The sequence below is a fragment of the Cervus elaphus genome, chromosome X, assembly GCF_910594005.1.
Source record: "Cervus elaphus chromosome X, mCerEla1.1, whole genome shotgun sequence".
In the NCBI taxonomy this organism is placed as follows: domain Eukaryota; kingdom Metazoa; phylum Chordata; class Mammalia; order Artiodactyla; family Cervidae; genus Cervus; species Cervus elaphus.
Window position 1 is genome coordinate 42505311 of NC_057848.1, and position 21619 is coordinate 42526929.

Below are 21619 nucleotides of genomic sequence, written 5' to 3' on the forward strand. Positions count from 1 at the left end.
AATATATATGTATATGGAAAGTTATTTTTTCATAAAATTGCATTCCTACTGTATGTAAAAATTATATAATAAATGAAAAATTATCTGCTTTTATCACTTATTATATAATGGATATTGCCTCAGGCCATCAAGTATTAAGAACATCTTTTCTAGTTATCACATAATATTCTACCATTTGGATATGCCATAATTATTTTCCGTTTTAATATTTTTTAACTAGAGGATAATTGCTTTACAATGTTGTGTTGGTTTCTGCTGTACAACATCGTGAGTGAATCATAAATATATATATATATATCCCCTCCGTCTTGAGCCTCCCCCCACATCCTGCACCTTTTAAGTCATCACAGAGCGCCAGGCTGGGCTCCCTGTATTACACAGCAGCTTCCCACTAGCTGGCTATCTTACACATGATCGTGTACATGTGTCAGTGCTACTTTCTCAATTCGTCCCACCCTCTCCTTCCCCTGCTGCATCCATAAGTCTGCTCTTTACATCTGTATCTTCATTCCTTCCCTGCAGTTGGGTTCATCAGTACCATTTTCCTAGATTCCATGTATATGCTTTAATATACAATATTTGTTTTTCCCTTTTTGACTTACTTCACTCTGTAGGACAGGCTCTAGGTTCATCCATCTCAGTACCACTGACTCAAATTCATTCCTTTTTATGGCTGAGTAATATTCCATTATATATATGTATATGTATATATATGTAGCACAGCTTCTTTTGGGTGTGCCATAATTTTTTAAAAAACAGATTTATTCTCTTAAAGTTTTGGAGCCTAGAAGTTTACTACCAAGATGTTGGCAGGGCCATGGCCCTTTTGAAGGCTCTAGGAGAGGAATCTTCCTTGTCTCTCTCAGCTTCTGGTAGCCCTAAGTGTGCCTTGGTTTGTGGCAGTATAATTTCAATCTCTGCTTCCATCGTACCATAAATAACAATTTCTCCATGTTTAATTGTTTAGGCTGTTTCTAATTCTTCAGTACAATAATACTGCAGTGAAAGCCCTTGTATTTTTTTCACATCTATAATGACACTGTTCAGCTGTATTCCTAGAAATACAGGCCACAAAATAAAAATAAGTCTAAGGTCTTAATGAAGTTTGCACCCCAGAAAGGCTGTTAGTTGATGCCTGCAACAGCAGTGAGTAGGGTGATTTCACTTTCTGAATCCTTGTGAACCTGATAGCTGAAAAATGTTGTCATGTTGCTTTAATTTGAATTTCACTGATTACAAGCAAATTGCATGTTTTTCATATATCAATTTGTCATTAGTATTTCTTTTTCAATTTTCCGTTTGTACCCATTGCCTATTTTTCTAGGCTATTTAGCTTTTTTGTTTCACTAATTGGTAAGAAGTCTTTATGTTGAAGATATTAACCCTTTGTCGTTTACTGCATGCATTTGACATTTGGCTTCTAATGCCATTTATGCTGTTATTGTACATATTTTATAATTTTTATGCAATTATATATACATGTTACTATTCTGGGGTTTTTAACTTTGCTCTTCTGTGTAAAAGACCTACCCCATCCCACAATCATATGACTATTCACTGATATATTTCTTTAAATATTTTTATTGTAATTGTTACACTTATCACTTTAATGTATTTAGAATTTATTTGTGATGTGATGTGAGGTAATCACCTGACTTTAAAAACAAAAATAATGTACCAATTGTTTAAGCACCATTTTTGAAATCATCTCTTTTCCCCACTACTTTGTTCTGTGACTTTTAGCCCATCCTAGATATATATATGTTATAGGGTCTGTCTCAGGGCTGTGTATCCTGAACTGTAGATTTGTCAGCCTGTCCTCATGCCAGTGCCACACTATTTCAATTCCTAAAGCTTTATAATAGTTTTTAATGTCTGGCAAGGCATCTACCCACTCAACACTCTTCAACCTTCCCTTGATTATTCTCAGTCATTTGTTGTTTCTGATGAACTTTAGAACTACCTTGTGATTATGACTGGGTTTATGTTAAACTTACATACTTGGAATAATTTACATAAAATATTCTGTCTTTATTGAGGAATACAGTATGTCTCCCCTTTAGTTTCAGTCTTCTGTTTTTACACTGAACCATATGACACTGCCAACAGCCTTTTTTGACATACCCAAAGGGCAACTTCATATGGTCAATTCTTAGAAAAATTGATTTCTTCATATGATAATTATTCAGCTCAGTTCAGTCACTCAGTCATGTCTGACTCTTTGCAGCCCCATGAACAGCAGCACACCAGGCTTCCCTGTCCATCACCAACTCCTGGAGCTTGCTCAGACTCATGTCCATTGAGTCAGTGATGCCATCCAACCATCTCATCCTCTGTCGTCCCCTTCTCCTCCTGCCTTCAATCTTTCCCAGCATCGGGGTCTTTTCCAATGAGTCCGTTCTTCACATCAGGTGGCCAAAGTATGGTCTTTCTAAAAAAGATAGCTTCTTTAAAAAATCCAGGGTGAAGCTGAGTGGGAAAGAAGTATGGTATACTACAAGCTTTTTACTCATTTTTTAATATCCTGGCCCTCAGAATTTCTTTTCCTGTCAGGAGTGAAAATGGGCTCTCACTGGTTGGCCATCAAAAGATGGATGAGACTAAGGCTGCTTATATCACTGGCTTCCATGCTTTGAGGATCACTTTTTGAAATAGTAAAGCCAGAGGCATCTACCCAGCACTTTCTGGAACCTCTTACAATTTAGTGTTCCTTATGCAGAGTTCAAGGTTTCGTGACCTCACTTCGTCCCTAGAGCAAGCCTTCCCAAACCCAGGACCTAGAGGTTAGGATGTGTGTGCTCAGTCACTCAGTCGTGTCTGATTCTTTGAGACCCCATGGACTGTAGCCCTCTAGGCTCCTCTGTCCATGGAATTATCCAGGCAAGAATACTAGAGTGGGGTGCCATTCCCTTCTCCAGGAAATCTTCCTGACCCAGGGATTGAACCCATGTCTCTCGTGTCTCCTGCATCAGTGTGCAGATTCTTTACCACTAGTACCACCTGGGAAACCCAGGGTTTGGGGTAGTCAGTGAAAAGGGGTTAGATTCTAGGACCAACTCCAGTGTGTGGGTCTTTTTCCCGCATACCAAGCAAGTCTCCAGTGGCACATGGGAGTCCTACAATTCTACTCAATTCAGACACTCTCAGAGACAGCATCAGATTCCTTGGGTTAAGGGCTCAGTCCCACAAGACTGCCCCCCACTTCAGATGCCGATCTTGAAAGGTTGTTGCTGAACGATAAGACGCCAGAATTCTTGGCCTCCAGAGGAGACAAATTCAATCCGGGGCCAGAGACGAGGCTGGATTGCTCAGAGCTTTTGTGTAATAAAGTTTTATTAAAGTATAAAGGAGATAGAGAAAGCTTCTGACATAGGCATCAGAAGGGGGCAGAAACAGTACCCCCCCTGCTAGTATTCAGCTGGATGTTATGTAGTCACTAGCAGTCTGTTAATGAAAAGAAAGGAATGTGTTAAAACTCAGAATGGCACCAGGCCCCTCATCCATAAATTGCATTTTGGGATAATCTTGGCACCAGATGATTCATCCCAGGCCATAAAATGATTGACTTGAATCTTGTAGAAGGGCAGATTACCATACAAATAGTTTCGTTTACATAGATTAGGGGAACAATATCTGAGTTTAACATACTGGTTTGTCAAGTACGTTCTGAGCCATTTGGCAGAAGATAAGAGTCTGGGGTAAATGCATAGCACATTAACATAGCTTAAGACAAACATTTCCATAAGAAAACTATTGGTTAACTCAAGGTTTGAGAATAGTTAGCTTCAGGTGAAACCAGGTGTCATTATGGCAACACAGTATTTTAAGAGAAACCTCCTTTTAAATTTGTATAGAGAAGGAAAAAACTATCGCTAGTTGCTAGTTCGCTTCCTCCTGCCGCTTAAGAGAGAGAAAAATGTCTGACATTTGCAGCCTTTTAGCTCCATTTGGAGACCCCTGGCCTTCCTGCCTGTTACCCTCTCAATCTCAAATATAGGTTGTTACCTGAGCTTCTGAAGTATAAATTAGAGGTTCACAGAGCCCCGTCCTTGAATCTGATTAACTTGCTAGAGTGGCTCACAGAACTCAGGAAACTAGTTTATTCACTGGATTACTGGCAAGCGGACTCCATCCATTTCGATGCTTTCCAAAAGTCACTGTATTAACATAAACTCAGGTGTGACTGAAAGGGGTTTGTTATGAATACCAAGGCAACTTTATTGCTCTCATCACTTAGGAAATGTCAAGTTAATATTATAGGAGCTCTGTGCCAGAAATGGGGACGAAGATCAAGTATTTATTTCTTATTATAAGTCACAGTATCACAAAGGGTTTCAGATGAAATTCAATGACATCTAAATATGGGAATAGAGGTTTCAATCTTCTTTGTAAACTTTTAGCATTCCTTTCTTCACCCAAGAGCTAGAACAGTGTGACCTGTTATGGGGAAATCTAGCCACCACCACCTTCTACTCTAGAATATATATTTACCACAACAATTTACTATATAGTGGAGGTGGGTTGTTGTCATTTAGTTGCTAAGTCGTGTCTGACTCTTTGTGACCCCATGGACTGTAGCCCGCCAGGCTCCTCTGTCCATGGGATTTTCCAGGCAAGAAGCGGTTTGCCATTTCCTTCTCCAGGGGATCTTCCCAACTCAGGGATTGAACCCTCATGTGCTGTATTGGCAGGTGGATTCTTTACCATGAGCCACCAGGGAAGCCCAGAAGTGGGTATTTGGAGGAAAATTTGATCATCTTTTCCCTTCGATAGAAACCTTCTTCATAATGCATACACGGAGCTCCAACAAGAAGCTTTAAGATAGTGCAAAGTCATGATGGTTGTAAAAAAAAAAAAATTCAAAGAGGCAATTGCTTGGTTTTCATAAAATATGATTAACATCCAGTTATGAATGACAACATAAAAATGTCATCTAAAGATTCAGGAAGTGAATTCTTAGGGTTGCAGTCAAAATGTTATTTTACAGGAGTTAATAAGCAATAATGGGGCTTCCCTGACCACCTGCAGTGCAGGAGACACGGATTCAATTCCTGGATCTGGAAGATACCCTGGAAAAGGAAATGATAACCTGCTCTAGTATTCTTGCCTGGGAAATCTCATGGACAGGGCAGGGGAGCCTGGTGGGCTACAGTCCATGGGATTGTAAAAGAGTTTGACACGACTTAGCGACTAACCAGCAACAACAATAAACAATAATACCCTGTCCAACCTACATTATTTTTTAAATTAATTTATTTTGATTGGAGGCTAATTACTTTACAATATTGTAGTGGTTTCTGCCGTACATTGACATGAATCAGCCATGGGTGTACATGTGTCCCCCATCCTGAACCCCCCTCCCACCTCCCTCCCCAACCCATCCCTCAGGGTCCTCCCAGTGCACCAGCCCTGAGCGCCCTGTCTCATGCATCGAACCTGGACTGGCGATCTATTTCACATATGGTCATATACATGTTTCAATGCTATTCTCTCAAATCATCCCACCCTCGCCTTCTCCCACAGAGTCCAAAATTCTGTTCTTTATATCTGTGTCTCTCTTGCTGTGTCGTGTATAGGGTCATCATTACCATCTTTCTAAATTCCATATATGACAACCTACTTTAAAAAAAATTAACCTCCCGAGGCAGAACCACAGGCTGCTTTTAAATGCAAATATGCATTGCTTTCTCTGACCATTAGATGTCGCTGCAGTAACGGAGCGTAACTAGGCACTACCTGAGGGTATGGAAGCCTTGCCGCTGGTGATCACTGTCCAGCTTACAACCTCCTGATCCCAGCTCAAAATACATCTTCAGTTTGGAGAATAAGGAACCTAGAAACAACAGGCTAGCCCCAAATTCTATTGCGGTTGTTTGTTCCTGCAAAGTACTCAATCCAACTTCTCCAAGAAGAGAGAGCATTCCTAAGTCTCCCCCTCACCTCCCCCTGGGGAGCAGGCAAGGTTTGCTAGCTGAATGTATAAGGAGAGAGCTTTGCAGGGCAGCCAGGCTCCTCTGACCCGAGCACACTTAATGGTAACATTTCCATTCCATTGGCTTTCCTCCTTACACTGTCTATCAGGAAGCAAATCAACGTCAGGTGTCCATTAGATAACCAGCTGGACAGGAAATTTCCTCACCCCCACACTGACTGGCCACTTTGTCTGAAGGTCTCGTTCTTCTAATATATATGCTTTATCCAGACACACACATACACACACAATCGGTCCGTTTAATGCCACGTCGGGTTGGAAGTCTTTTGAGCACTAATGACAGTAATCAGAAGTCTTGTTTAACCAGCTGAGCCCTTCCTTCACCGTGCTTACACTCATTTTATTCCTTTTTCTTTCTCTTACCCTGGCTCCTGGCTGGCATGCTAGAGACTGGAGAGGTAAATAAAATTATGCATGTGCATGTTCTGATGGGATGGCTGCTGGTGGGAAGGGGGTGAGTCAGCCCTGTGCACACATACAATGAGGTGCCCCCCACCTCGTGTGCCCTCGTGGCCCCCAAGACCACTGTGCCTGAAATGCCCTTGGCCACACTTCAGCACATTTCAACTCAAGCTCTGCCAGGTACACCCAGCCTTGCCACCTTTGTCTCTCTCACACCTAACCCAGAACTTGGGACTGAAGAGGCTGACAGCCCTTAGTATATTGAGAGAACAAGTAGAAGGGAAACAAGAAGATGGAGATTGATTTGCCTCCATGAGGACCGGGGAGTCCTGAGCAAATGGTTCTCTGAACAGTTTATGTGGAAAAAGAGAGAGAACTGCTGGGAAAATCCAGGGAGCAGCTGAGAAGGTGGAGCTTTGGAACACGGTGGGCCTTCTGAGAAGATCAGGAGGAAGGCGCCAGCCACAAGCTGGGTCCCCCACAATTCTGCCTGACCTCCCCCCCTCCCTACAGTCCATATTAGGCATCTTCATTTCATCAAACATAAAACCAAGTGTTAGCCTGTCACTTTCTGCACAGGGGACTTTGACCCCATCAGGGCTCACAAGGCAAGCAGGATTAGGCCCGGTCAGCATTTGAACTAAAAGCACATAAGATGAAGGACAAAGGTGGTATCCAAGTGGCACAGCTGACTGAGCAGAATATGCACTGTCTCTGGGTCAAGAGAGGCCCCAGCTGTTCAAACCGAGATGCTGAACTGGGCACAGAGCTTCATCCATTCCCTCCAGGGTGCCTCTCCCCTCTCTGGGTTCCTCATGTTCATAACCCACATCCTCAGCCCTGAGCCATATTTCCCCAGCCCTGCTCCTGCACTTCTCATCGCTTGCTGGACACTGCCGTTTGGCCGACACCTCTCCAGGTCACCTTGAAGTATGTATCAAACTGACCTCTCCCTCTCCTGAAACTGTCCTCCCAGGGTTCTCCATTTCAGTGTGGTCATTCCCCACTTACCCAGGCTGCAGACCCAGAAGTTGTCTCTCTTCCCCCTCCCCCAGTCAGCCTTGAACCCAGTTGGGTCTTCATTCCTAACACTCCCGTGTTGGTCTTTGTCACTGTCCCTTCCCTCCTCTGAGACCTTATCAGTTCATATGTCAACTACTGCAGTAATCTTCCAATTGATCTCAGGATTCATTCTAAAAATGATCATAAGCATTGGGCACTGATGTACCAACCAGGCACTGTGCTACATGCTGTATGCTCATTATTTCATTTTAATCCTGGCAACAGACCTGCCAGGTTGGTACTATTCTTATCAAGCCCATTTTACAGAGGAGAAAAGTGAGGCACTGAGAGGTTCTGTAGCCCGCCCAAGTCCACACACTCAGTAACTGAGTAATTTGCATCACCAGGATCAATATTCATTTCCGCCTCCTCCAGCCCAGCTTCTGCCAGATGAATTTTCTTAAGATCTGCCTGTGTCATGTCCATTATTGCCCTGAGAATAAAGGCTGGGCCGCTTGGCCCGGCAGGCCACCCTTACCAACTTCGCCACCCTCGTTGCACCGAGGCCCCCTCTATCAGGAGTTGCACAATCAGATGCTGGCAAGAACTTGGAGGTAACGGAAAAAAGAGAAAGTAGGGAAACCCGAATAACGTAACACTCACCTCCTAAAGAATAAGCTTGCAAATGCACTCTGAGCCGTCCTGGCTTTCAGAAGCATTCTGGAGAGCTAACTGCACTGTGCTTACAAAATGTGATCAGCATCTAAATACGAATCGCAGCACGGAACAAAGTGGGCCAGTGGAGGCTACAGTGAGTTCCCCTTCTCCAAATGGTAGATGCCATTTAGAAATGTGGGCCCATTTTTCAAGGGAGCCTAAAATCCCGACTTTCTTGTGAGATCCCCCAATCTTTCGACGTTGGCAAATACAAGTTGTCAGATTTTGCCTGAGCTAAACAAAACAGGACTTTTTTTTTTTTTAGGACTTTTTTTTAAACCTCTGCCTGTTCCAGCCTCCAGTTCAATCAAAATGATCTTAACCCCTCTCCTCCATCCCCCTGAAGAATAAGTGTATTTCACATTCCTGTCACCTCTGCCTGGAGCATCCACCTCCATCTCACCTGAGATGTGCCTCGTGGTGGCTGGCTCTTCTCAAGTTGTTTAGTCGCTAATTCATGTCCAACTCTTTTGTGACCCTATGGACTGTAGCCCACCAGGCTCTTTTTGCCCTTGGGATTTTCCAGGCAAGAACACTAGAGTGGGTTGCCATTTCCTACTCCAGGTGATATTCCGAACCCAGGGATCGAATCTGCATCTCCTGCATTGGCAGGTGGATTCTTTACTGCTGAGTCACCTGGGAAGCACTCTTTTGACTTAAAACAGCACATATCTGTTGATTTCATTTGATAAATGAGTTCACTTTCCTACCCCTCAAACAGCAGTCCTATTGTGATAGATCAAGACAGGTGTTTTGCCTCTGTAAAACCACAAATGAGGGTGTTCCAAACCACTTTGGAGGGCATTGGGGGGTAGGAAAATCCAAGTTAACTAAAAGTGTGCTCTGTCAACTACAGATGCTGTCTTCACTGTCACTACCCCCACCCCCAAGGGCATATTTTGTTCCAGAAGCTTTGTGGTTGAACAGCCCCTTTTAGTGGCTTCCCTGGTGGCTCAGATGGTAAAAAAAAAAAAAAAATCTGCCTGTGATAGTGGAGACCCAGGTTCGATCCCTGGGCTGGCAAGATCTCCTGGAGAAGGAAATGGCTACCCACTCCATCATTCTTAGGGCTTCCCTGGTGGTTCAGATGGTAAAGAATCTGCCTGCCAATGTAGGAGACCTGGGTTCAATTGCTGGGTGGGAAAAATCCCCTGGAGAAGAAAATGGCAACCCATCCCAGTATTCTTGCCTGGAGAATCCCATGGACAGAGGAACCTGACAGGCTACCATCCATGGGGTTGCAGATTCAGACACAACTGAGCAACTAACACTTTGATTTTCACTTTTCAACCCCTTTTAAATAATACACTTAGCCTGTGTGTACACTCTGGTCCAGCTGGTTTAGTTTCCATAGCATTTCTCCATGTACCCCACCTTCTACCATCTCTCCACCATTGTTGCACGCCTCCACCCTTCCCTCCTGAAACTTTCTCTCACCTTCTCAAGAGGAAAGAGGTTCCCAGTTCTGACCGCCCATAGCTTCCTCTCTATAGCTTGCAGGCCCATGTCACATGCTTCCTTGTGTCATAATCTTCTGTGTTCATGATTCCTTCCAGACTGAGCTCCTTGCCTTTGAGACATGTGTCTTACACATCTGTTTGTCCCCATAGCACATAACCTCATATTGCAGGCACCTGATACTTGTTTTAAAATGAATAAAGTTCAGGGCTGGCTTCTGAGTTCCCACTGCCTTGTGAGTACAGAATTGAACCTCAGCTGCTGCTGGGTGAGCCCCAAGCCTGTGTGCTCATCCCTGCCCTGTGTGAAGGTAAGAACAGCCTGCCTTTTCCTGCCTGCTAACCTAGGGAAACCTCAGCTTTGTCCCCTGCCTCAAACTGCCTGCAATCCTTGCTCTGATAACGCACTATCTCCCACCCCCAGCCTTAGCTCTCCTGTTCTGTGTATTTCAGCTCCAACACCTGTCACCATTTCGAGATAAGTAAATATGCTAAAAGGACAGAGAAAAACAGTCTTGATGGACACCCTCTCTTCACAACAGCCTCCCACCACTTTGTGCTTGATGAATCAGCATTATAGTGTTTGTACTTGCATGTTGATTTCAGTAAACGTGATATGAAGGAACAGATCTAGATCTGGCATAAGGATGGGGACAAAATATGTCTGGAGGAGGTAACCACAGGGAAGTCTTCCCCCGGAAATAAGAAATGACAATAATGTGATAATAACTAACATTTATTCATCTTGTAATGTGGACCAGGCTGTGTATCATCCCATTCCATCCTCTTCATCCACCCTATTAAGTAAGTATAGTTAGTATCCCTAGTTTCTAGGTGAGGAAATGAGGCATGAGCCACAGAGAGGGTAAGTTACTTGCCCAGCATTCACTTAGCTACCAAGTGGCTCGGGGGCTAGGAAATCAGGTCTTTCCTTCAGGCCCATGCTTTATTCACCAGGGCTCCAGAGGCTTGTTCCTAGATGCTAAGTAATCAGTTAGGGTTTTTGTTTGTTTTTTTTTTTTTAGTTCAAGATGACAGAGAATGAAATCTAATCTTGAGATTTGGGAACGCTGGGCCTCAGTTGGAAAAATTAAAAAAAAAAATAAACAGCACGCAAGCTCAGAAACGGGCACAAGAGTGGCTTTGGCCAAGGAATGGTTAACTCAGTTGGAAGGGGGAAAAAAATCTTTGGAAAACCAGGCGCCCTGGCTTTCTTTGGTCGCTGGCAGCCTGACAACGGAAGGCTTGAAGCCGGCAGATTGAAATGAGGAGCAGAGAACATTCAGCAGCCATGGACCTTTGGCCGCCTCAGACTGGCCATGCCGCTCAGACAGACTGGGAAGAAAACCTCAGCAGCTCACCAAGCCCATGGCAGAGCAGGTGCAAAGCCCCAGCATGAGAGAGTGTGGATTATTCTCATCACACCTGCCAGGAAGTGCTACATGTAAAGGTGTTCTGCCTAGTTCAGCATTTCTTGATTGACATGGCATCTAGTCTCAGGAGGACTAGAGTTCTGTTTCCTCAGCACAGCCAACTTACCCACTGGTCCAGAAATACAAACACTGCTGGGTTCTCAGCTCTCGGGGTCATGGGAGAGGATGGGAACGTTACCTTGAGTTCACTGCATCTTGCCATCATTTTGCTTTGGGGGCTGGGCCCTTTGGGAACTGACTGCTTCTGCCTCAGTCAGTAGCATTGCCTTGGCATTCTGGCGGGGGAGAGGGGGAGGACATTTTTCGGATCCTGGTAGAGGTCTGGACATCCCTCAGGCCAGGTGACTTTGTTTGAATATCATCATTAAGGTGTAAGGAAAGAAGTCTCCCCTTTGTTTTTTCCAAAGGTGTAGAGTGCCCTAAATACTTTAGGGATGGCAGTTGTTGATCATGGAAACAAGACTATCCCCTAGAGGGCAGGCATGGGGCGGGGGGGTGGGGGGGGGGCAGGGGCTGCATGGAGGAGCCTTCCTAATTCCACTCATTGTAAAATCACTCTGCCCTTTCCTCCTGACCTGCATTGTCTTGTTCCTTCCAAGAGATAAAGTCTGGGAATCGAAATGGCCAGCCTCTACTAAGCAGACTTCTTTGAGTTCCAGCTGGACAATAACAGCAGCTAAAACGGGAGCTCCCCTTCCCCCTGCCTCCAGGCTTGGGGTGAAGAGAGACAGGGAAGGGAGGGGAGTCCCAGGAAAGACCCACAGCTGTGAGCACTCATCTGTAGGCCCTGCTGTCGGGGGGAGATGCACACTGGGGTTTGTGAATCCCTCTGCTGGCATCAAGCCAGCTTTAGAAATGCAGCACCAGTTTTTACCTCCTTTCCCTCACATAGATGTTATTCATTTGTTTTGGAGGTTTGTTTGTCTCTTTTTTTGTTGTTTGTTTTTGGCCACGCCATGTGGCATATGGAATCTTAGTTCCCCGACCAGGGATTGAAACCATGCCTCCTGAATTAGGAGCCTTAACCATTGGAACACCAGGGAAGTCCCTGTTCATTTGTTAGGGGAGGTGGTTGTGTGTTTTTTAATAATTTACTTGTTTTTGGCTGTGCTGGGTCTCCGTTGTTGCGTGGGCTTTTTTTTTCTTTAGTTGCAGCTCTCAGACTCCAGAGCACAGATTCAATAGTTGGGGGCGCACAGGCTTAGTTGCCCCACGGCATGTGGGATCCTCCTAGATCAAACCTGTGTCTCCTGCATTGGCAGACAGATTCTTTACCACTGAGCTACCAGGGAAGTTCCCCTGCTCATTTGCTTTTGATAGCTGTGTTTATCTTAAAGCTTTCATTGGCAGACTAGCTCTGTGGTCCAGAGTGTGGGCTTTAGATGCCAGCCCTGCCCCTTACTCCTTGTGTGAACTTGGGTAAACCACATCGCCTCTCTGAACCTCATCTTTCCTCCTCTGTAAAACATGGGGATCGCCAGTCCAGGTTGGATTCATGAGACAAGTGCTCGGGGCTGGTGCACTGGGATGACCCAGAGGGATGGGATGGGGAGGGAAGTGGGAGGGGGGGTTCAGGATTGGGAACACATGTAAATCCATGGCTGATTCATGTCAGTGTATGGCAAAACCCACTACAATATTGTAAAGTAATTAGCCTCCAACTAATAAAAATAATTGGGAAAAAATTCAACATTTATAAAACTAAAAAAATAAATAAATTTTTAAAAATCTTAAAAAAAAAAAAAAAAACACGAGGAGAAGCCTAGTGCCTGGTTCATATTCCTGTGGAGAAGACTGAATGGGGTTAATGCAGACACAGAGCCAGACACATGATAAATACTCAATAAAGCTAAGGTACTATTTTTATTCTTGAAGCATCTCTTCAGAATCTACTCAGGCATCAAAGGCCTGATTAGAGCTACAAAAGCCAGGCCAGGTGTGTTTATGTGTTTTCTATGATCACTATAAACACACAAATGAGCTAGCATCACAAGACCTCAAAAGATCTTCCCATCTCTATAGATAATGGTGAGAAGTGATGGTAGTGGAGTGGATCATTCATTTGTTGGGTTAATTTAACAGGTGTTTACCCAGAGGCCACTGGGTGCAGCTACTGCATGTGTCTGTATATTCCCAGCCTGCTGAAAACTGGCATCTGCCAAATCTTTTCCTGCAAGCTTCCTACGCAGTCTCACTCCCTGTCAAGATGACACTGGGGACACCCCTGATGGTCCAGTGGTTAGGACTTGGTGCTTTCACTGCCAAGGGCCCAGGTTCAATCCCTGGTCAGGACATTAGGATTCCACAAGCTGTGGGGTGTGGCCAAAAAATAAAAACAAAAGTTTAGAAGGTAACACTAAAAGTTGGCTCTGCCCTGCACACACTCCCACGGCCTCCCTCCGCTGCTCCCATGCCTGCATCTCAATTGCTTTCTCGAGTCTGGTCCAGCTGCACTTTTGATTTCCCCACTTCCACCCCCAGCTGGTACATGGGAACTATTTCTCTTCTCTTCCCAAGCAAAATACTAGCCTGCTGTCCATTTCCTCGCTGTCCCCCTGTCATTGTGGGCTTTCCGAGTGGGTCATTATGGGGGATGGCTTGTAGGCCTGCCAAGCCGGGAGCAGCTGCCTATACCCACTTGCATGGACACCCCCCCCCCCCGCCCAAGGAGCCAGGGTGTTTCTCAGCTGTATGAGGACAATTTGGGGGGACCTAGCTCTGCCAAGAGAAACTTGAGCCGTGTGGCTCACAAGACATAAAGGCCCTTTTACTTTAATACCATTGGTTTTTTTTTTTTTTTGGCTTGTTTCACTCCTCGGGATTTGCTAACAAACAGAAGCCTCTTAGCCCAACTGCCTTCCACAAATATACATTCTCAGACAGCTTGGAAACTGGATGGTATGGTCTTCAGGTTGTGTCCTATATTACTGCAGAAGTTAGAAGTTGTTTCCAAATAACAAGTGAAAGGTTATGAGCTCCTGTTCGTGCCAACTAGCAGACTCTTTTCTTCTTTTTTTGTGTATTCTTTCCTCTGTCTCCCCTTTTAAATACTCTTTTTTTTAATGAAGACTTTGGGTTTTTTAGAGCAGTTTTAGTTTACAGCAAAATGGAGAGGAAGATACAGAGATTTTCTACAGACCCTCTGCTTCCACACATGCACAGCCTCCCCCAGTATCAACATCCCCCACCAGAGTGGAACACTTGTTACAACTGATACCTACCGTGACACAACATAATCACCCAAAGTTCAAAGTTTACCTTAGGGTTCACTCTTGGTGTTGTCCATTCTATGGATTTATGCAAATGTATAATGACGTCTTAAATATCCTCTGTCTCTTTTCGTGGCTTGGTAACTCATACCTTTCTCAGTTTAATAATATTTCATTGCCTAATACTGGTTCATTTATCCATTCACACACTGAAGCACATCTTGTTGCTTCTAAGCTTTGGAAATGAAGAACAAAGCTGCTTTAAACAACTATGTGCAGGTTTTTGTGAGGGCATAGATTTTTAACCTCCTTTAAGTAAATAACCAATATCTAATCAGCACAATCGCTGGCTCTTATGCTATGAGTATATTTAGTTTTGTTAGAAACCACCGAACTGACTTCCAGAGTGACTGTACCATTGTGCATGCCCACCAGTAATGAATGAGAGTTACTGTTGTCCCACATCCTCACCAGTATCTGTTGCCCTTGGTGTTCTGGATTGTGGCCATTCTAGTTAATGTGTGGTGGTAATTGGGTTGTTTCTTATTGTTGAGTTTTAAGAGTTCTTTCTATGGTTTGGATAACGGTCCCTTATCAGATATGACTTTTGCCGATATATTCTCCTAGCCTGTGGTTTATCTTCTTATTGTCTTGATTAATGCTCTTTTACAATTAACATTCTACCTTTTGCATAGGGAACATACGTATTTGAAACAAAATCCAAGAGGCACAAATAGTGTCCATTAAAAAGTTAGTGTTCCCCAACCTTTGTGCCTTGGCCCCTCCAGTTCTCTGCAGAGAAAACCCTATTGTTTCCAGTTTTTTACCTAGTCACTCCAAAGATGGTCTATCCAAAGATATACATAAACATGCATATTTATATTCTTTTTGTTTTTAGAGAATCAGCAGCATGCACATATCTCTTCTACACTGTTTTTTTTTTCCACCTAAAATGTATCTTGGAGATGGCACCTTATCAGTCCAGATTTAACTGCCACATACTTTTAAATGGTGACATAGTGTTCCATAGTATGATGTACTATCTCTTTGATAGACATTCAGATTATTTCCAGTTTGCTGCTGTTATCAACAATGCCGCAACAAAAATCCTTGTAACGTACATCATTTCCCACATGGGCAAATGTATCTGTAGGATAGATTCCTAGAATTAGGATTGCTCTAATCAAGGGAATATGAGTTTACATCTTCACAAGTATTGTTTAATTATTTCAGTACTCATGGAAAGAATAAAAAACCTAAAACATTGCCTCTGGTAGAAGACCTCTGGGAAGTTTATCACAGAAACAATCAAGCACATTGCTTTGAAGTGTTTACCTATCATTTCCATTGACTGCAAATCCAATCCTTCTTTCCTTCAATATGTATTAAGCACATTCTGGGCACTGAGCATATTGGTAGCCTTTGGGAACAAAACCATAAACAAGATAGACATAGTCACTGCCCTCATGGTATTTAGTCTATGAGGTATGGGGGGTGGGGAGACATGAAAGAAATAATTATACACTGAAAGTGAAAATGTTAGTTGCTCAGTCATGTCTAACTCTTTGCAACCCCATGAACTGTAGCTCTCCAGGCTCCTCTGTCTATTGGATTCTCCAGGCAAGAATACTGGAATGGGTTGCCATTTCCTTCTCCAAGGGATCTTCCCAACTCAGGGATCAGACACAGGTCTCCCACATCGCAGGCAGATTCTTTACCATCTGAGCCACCAGGGAAGCACTATACACTAGATCATTACAAACTGTATCACATGCCATGAAAGAGAAGTACCGGGTGACCAAAAGTGTTTACTGGGCTCCTGACTTAGGCTGGAGGTCTGGGAAGACTTCCCTGCAGAAGTAATGTTTAGTCTCATCGGTGAGAAAGACTTAGCTAGGCAAAGGGAAGCACAGATTTGAAGTCCTAGGGGCAGGAAGGAGTGTGGAGTAGGACCAGCAGCATGGATTAGAGGAGCAAGAAAGAGCCTTCAAGGTCATTTAGTTCCAGCCTCCTTAACCTGATATGTGAGGAAAGGAAGGTTCAAGGAATTCAAGAACTTGGTCAAGGCGATGCAAATGGTGGCAGAGCCAGATCTAGGACTCAGCTTTCTCAAGTGATGTCTGCTGTAGAACACTGCATGTCCATTCTGGCAGATCTGAACTTGACACTACAGGATAGTCACCTGGGTTTGTATGGAGGGAGAATTTAAGTCCACGGCCTTGTGGCTAATAACCTGATATGCTTTGTATCTCTTTACTAGTAAGATACAGTTTGGGCAAATGGCAGTCTAGCATTCTAGGCTCCTGGGTTGGTTTAGTCTTCAGTATACTTGTCTCTTCTCCAAGCTTTGGGAGGTTTTTTGGTTTTTGTTGTTGTTGTTGTTTGGGTATTTTGGGGGGCTTTTTAGGTTTGGGGGGGGTTCTGTTTTGGCCATGCCGCACAACTTGTGGCATCTTAGTTCCCCAACCAGGGACCGAACCTGAGCTCTTGGCAGTGAAATCACAGAGTCCTAACCACTGGATTGCCAGGGAATTCCCTCTTCTCCAAGCTGAAATACTCTATAGTAATGATAATGGTCGTTACTATTTGTCAAATGCTGTTCTAAGCACTTTTCATGTATTTCATTTAATCTTGACAACAATCCTATAAGATAGGCATTATTATTATTATCCCATTTTACAGATGAGGAAATTGAGGCTCGGGTAGGTCAAGGCATTTGCTCAAAGTCCCAGGGTTAGTGAGTGGCAAACTGAGGTCTCAATCTAAGCAGTCTGGCCTCAGTGCCCATGTGCTCTCACTGCCCAGGCACTCTCACTATCAGCAGCAGCGGGGTGGGCTCAGGTCTTAGCCTTAGCTGCTGTGTTCTATGAAGGGCCCACACCAGTGAAACTCAACCTGTCTGCCTATCAGACTCATGTGGGGAGTTTGCCAAAAATGCTGATGTCCAGACCTCACCCCAAGTCAGTTAAATCAGTCTCCAGGGGTGATCCCAATCATTGATGGTTTTGAAAAGCTTCCATGTTTAGTCTAATATGTAGCTAAAGGTTGAGAAGCATGGCTATATGGCCATACCATTCCTTCTTTCTCTGGGGATATCTTAGTCCGAGCTGCTATAACAGAAATACTATAGATTAAGTGACTTGACAAGCACTTATGTCTCACGGTTCTAGAGACTGGGAAGTCCAAGATCAAGGTGCCAGCAGATTTGGTATCTGGTGAGAAGCCACTTCCTGGTTTGCAAATAGCCAGTTTCTTGCTGTCTTCTCCCATGGTGGAGTGAGAGGCATTATTTCTCTTGTGTGTCCCCTTATAAGAGCACTAATCCCATTGATGAGGGCTCCACCCTCATAACCTAATCACCTGCCACCTCTAAATACCATCACAGTAGGGATTAGGGATCCAACATATGAACTTTGGGGACACACAGACATTCAGTCCAGGGGGCAACGAGCAATATGATTTTGCTTTTGCAATCTGGGTGTCTATTTGTTTTTTTTTTTTTAAATTAAAAAAGTTTTTATTTTGTATTGGAGTAGAGCTGATTAATGATATTGTGATAGTTTCAGGTGCACACCAAAGGGACTCAGCCATACATGTACATGTATCCATTCTCCCCCAAACTCCTCTCTCATCAAAGCTGCCACATAATATTGAGCAGAGTTCCATATACTATACAATAGGACATTGTTGGTTATCCATTTTCTGGGTATCTGTTTAGTGTGACCCTTGTAGAGGCATTTATTCATACCACACCATGAGCAAACTCCAGGAGATAGTGAAGGACAGGGAAGCTTGGCACACTGCAGTCCATAGGGTCACAAAGAGCCGGACACGACCGAGTGACTCAACACCACCACCATGAGCTCCAGTCCTAGCATAAAGAATTCATTCAGCGTGTGTGCTGTGGCACCCACATTCAAGGTTGATATGTGGTAACAGGTTTGCAGAGGGCTGAGGTAGTAATCTAACTGGAAATAGTGTAGCTTAGTGGGGTAGAGCTTCAATCTGACCCAGATTCAAGTTGATACTTGTTTCAAGCAGTCTGATTTTGAAAATTTCTCTTTTCTTGGGCTCCATTTTGCCATCCATAAAACAGGGTTAGTAAGATAATACTGCCTATTTCATGAGGCTTCTGTGAAGATTAAATGAGCTAGTCCATGTCAAGTGCTCAGTGTAATGCCTGACACCTATAACTCTGTAAATATTGGCCATTGTTTTATTTCCTGGCCATACATGTGGCTTATTTGAGCCTGGTCACAGGTAAACAGTTGTATTGGAGAAAGCTACTAGCGACACTGACATTGAGGGGAATTTTGTTTGACATTTGATTAGTGCCTGGTATGTGCAATGAAGGGTATTAGACCCTGAAGAGCTGGGACAGTGAGGACTGCCTAGTGTCTGATCCCATGAGCTTGCTGACTGCCAGCCCAGAGATTGCATCCAGATAACTTATACCAGGTAGCCTGACCCACAGCAGAGGTCTAACTAGTACCTAAGGGAGCACAAAACAGGAAAAGAAAAGACTGGAGATGTTTCAGTTCAAGTCCAAAGGTGGACTGCAGGCAGAATTCACTGTTTTTCAGGGCACCTCGATCAGTCTTTTTCCCTCTAAAGGCCTTCAACTAATTAGATGAGGTCTGCCCACATTATGAAGGGTAATTTGCTTTACCCAAAAGCCTAGTGATTTTTTTTAATTGAAGTACAGTTGATTTACAATGTTGTGTTAGTTTCAGCTGTACAGCAAAGTGATTCAGTTATACACACACACACACACACATATTTATATTATTTTTCAGATTCTTTTTTATTATAGGTTATTACAAAATATTGAGTATAGTTCTCTGTGCTATGCAGTAGGTCTTTGTTGTTTATTTTATATACAGTAGTGTGTATATATTAATCCCAAACTCCTAATTTATCAAATTAACAAAGTCTAGTGACTTAAATGTTAATCACATCTACAAAATACCTTTACAGTAACATCCCAACTGGTATTTAACCAAATATCTGGGTATTGACCATGGCCTAGCCAAGTTGACACATGAAGCAAACCCATCATGGGGTGATATTGGGAAATGATGCTGGGAAGATAGGTGGGGGCCAAATTGTAGAGAGTATTGAATTCTGTTAAGTTTTCTTTGGAAGACACTCCTTCTGGAAGTTTTCCTTTGGAAAATTGGGGGTTGGTGAAGGTTTTGAAGCAAAGCAATGACAGTATCTGATGAGTTTTGAGTGGTATACATGAGGGGTGAAGAGAACTTAAGGGTAACTCCAATTTGGGGCCTGAGCAAAGAGGTCAAAATACATATACAGTTTGTGGTGTTTATTAGACATTTAACTGGAGAGATGTCAAGTAGATAGTCGGTTACATGATCCTCTGGCTCAAAGGAGAGAGGGGGCCAGAGGAGAACAGGAAGAAGGCCAGTGCAGTTGAAGTGTAGTGGCACAAGATGAAACTGAAAATATGTACTGGGGCAGGTCATGCAGAGCCTGAGCCTTCGCGTCATGTGTTCAGCCATCCCCTACCAGCTCAAGAGAGCTGATTATTTAATTGCAGCAAATTTGGGTGCTGGTTGACCTCACAGTTGGTAGCCTGCAATCTGCCATGGTGGGAGTATTTACAACATTGAAATGAAGAAATGCTACAACTCAGGGCTTCCTCCACCCACAGAACCAGTTGTTAAATATTTATTACAATATTACCACTACAGCTTACAGACAGCAGTGAAAATTTTATATTTATTCTCAGTGGCTTTAATAAAGTCATTAAAATATTTTAAGCAGGTGAGTAAAATGATTTGATTTTTTTTTAATCACTCTGGCTGCTCTATAGAGACAGAAGGCAAGAAGTCTCAAACTTTTTCTGTCCCAAAGAGACTACTAAGGATGCTGCTGCAATAGTCCATTGCAATAGTCCACACTGAAGGTGGAGTGAAGGAAAGACATCTGAAAGATTGTTAGGGTCCCAAGATTGACCATAGATGGCCCCTGATTCATCACAAATTAACTATAACTGAACCTGTTATATAATTCATGTAACTTGGTTAGTGTTTTTTTTATTTTAGTGGTGGTAAGGGACCCCAGGTTGCAAAATTATTACCTTGACTCATGACTGGGGGCTTTTTGCTTTTACTGGAAACCAGCAGAAGATAAATCAATAATATTATCTCATAACAGAATAAGAATCAATTCCTACATGAGCACAATCTCCTCTTTTTAATATTTCAATCTTCCAGTAGCAGGAGGTGCTTCAAACCTTGCAATTAGGCTGATTCTTTCTAAGGGAAAGGAGGCTTTAATATCTCTTTGACTGCAGTTCTTTCTCAATGGGGTAGGAAGGAAAAGAGGCCATGTCGGAACAGTGCTAAGATGAACACTTTAAAGACATTGGCCAAAGACCCCTGACCATTTTTGGCTCCTATAACTCTAGGCTGGCGACTCAGTTTGTTCATTTCACATTCCTTTTCTCATACTCTGGTCTGTGCTTGGTTGTTATTATACCTCAAGGGGAAGGCCTAACCCCAAAGTTCACCCTTTGCCTTGATGGAGAACAGAAATCCCTTTCCTACAGAGCTGAAATTCTAGTTGGGGGTAGGAGCAACCAATAAAGAAAATAATTATACCAACTATGAAAGAGCAAGGAAAGGAGACAGGCCTGGCCATAATCAGTTCAGCAGGGTAATCGTGACAGATGCCAGAATGGGTGGGTAGAGTGGGGAGGTAGGAAGAAAGGAAGTGGAGTCAGCCAGAGTAGACAGCTATTTCAAGAAGTGCAGATGGAAAGGGAAAGACATGTCCATCCACAGCTAGATGGATAAGCAAATTATGATACATCTGCACAATGGAATACGACTCAGCAGTTTAAAAAAAAAAAAACTATTGATGAACACAACATGGATGACTCTTAAAGGCATCATGCTGAGTGAAAGAAGCCCATCTCAAAACAGTTACAAGCTCTATGTTTCCATTTATACAACATTCTCAGGGAGCAAAACTATAGGAACAGAACAGATCAGTGGTTGCCCTGGGTTAGGGTGGGGGTGACTGTGATCATAAAGGAGCAGGAAAATTCTGGGGGCTAATGGAGCAGTTCTATATCCTGATTACAGGGGTGGTCACACAGATCTACACATGTGCGTGCATGTATGCTCAGTCCTCAGTCGTGTCTGACTCTTCCAACCTCATGGACTGTAGCCTACCAGGCTCCTCTCTCCATGGAATTTACCAGGCAAGAATATTGGAGTGGGTTGCCATTTCCTCCTCCAGGGGATCTGACTCAGGGATTGAACCTGCGTCTCCTGCATTGACACGCAGATTCTTTATCACTGAGCCACCAGGGAAGCCCATCTATACATGTGTCTATACTCATGTAACTAACTACACCCAAACAAGGTAATTTTACTGTAT

General features: G+C 43.5%; 1 protein-coding gene and 1 non-coding gene across 2 annotated transcripts in view; both read left to right on the forward strand.

Moving 5' to 3' along the window:
* Positions 1 to 21619, forward strand: part of SLC25A43 (solute carrier family 25 member 43) — a 40873-nt gene that overhangs the window by 14373 nt on the left and 4881 nt on the right. The window lies entirely within an intron of this gene.
* On the forward strand, positions 13225 to 13297 carry TRNAE-UUC. The gene has a single exon. It is a non-coding gene; the product is annotated as a tRNA-Glu (tRNA).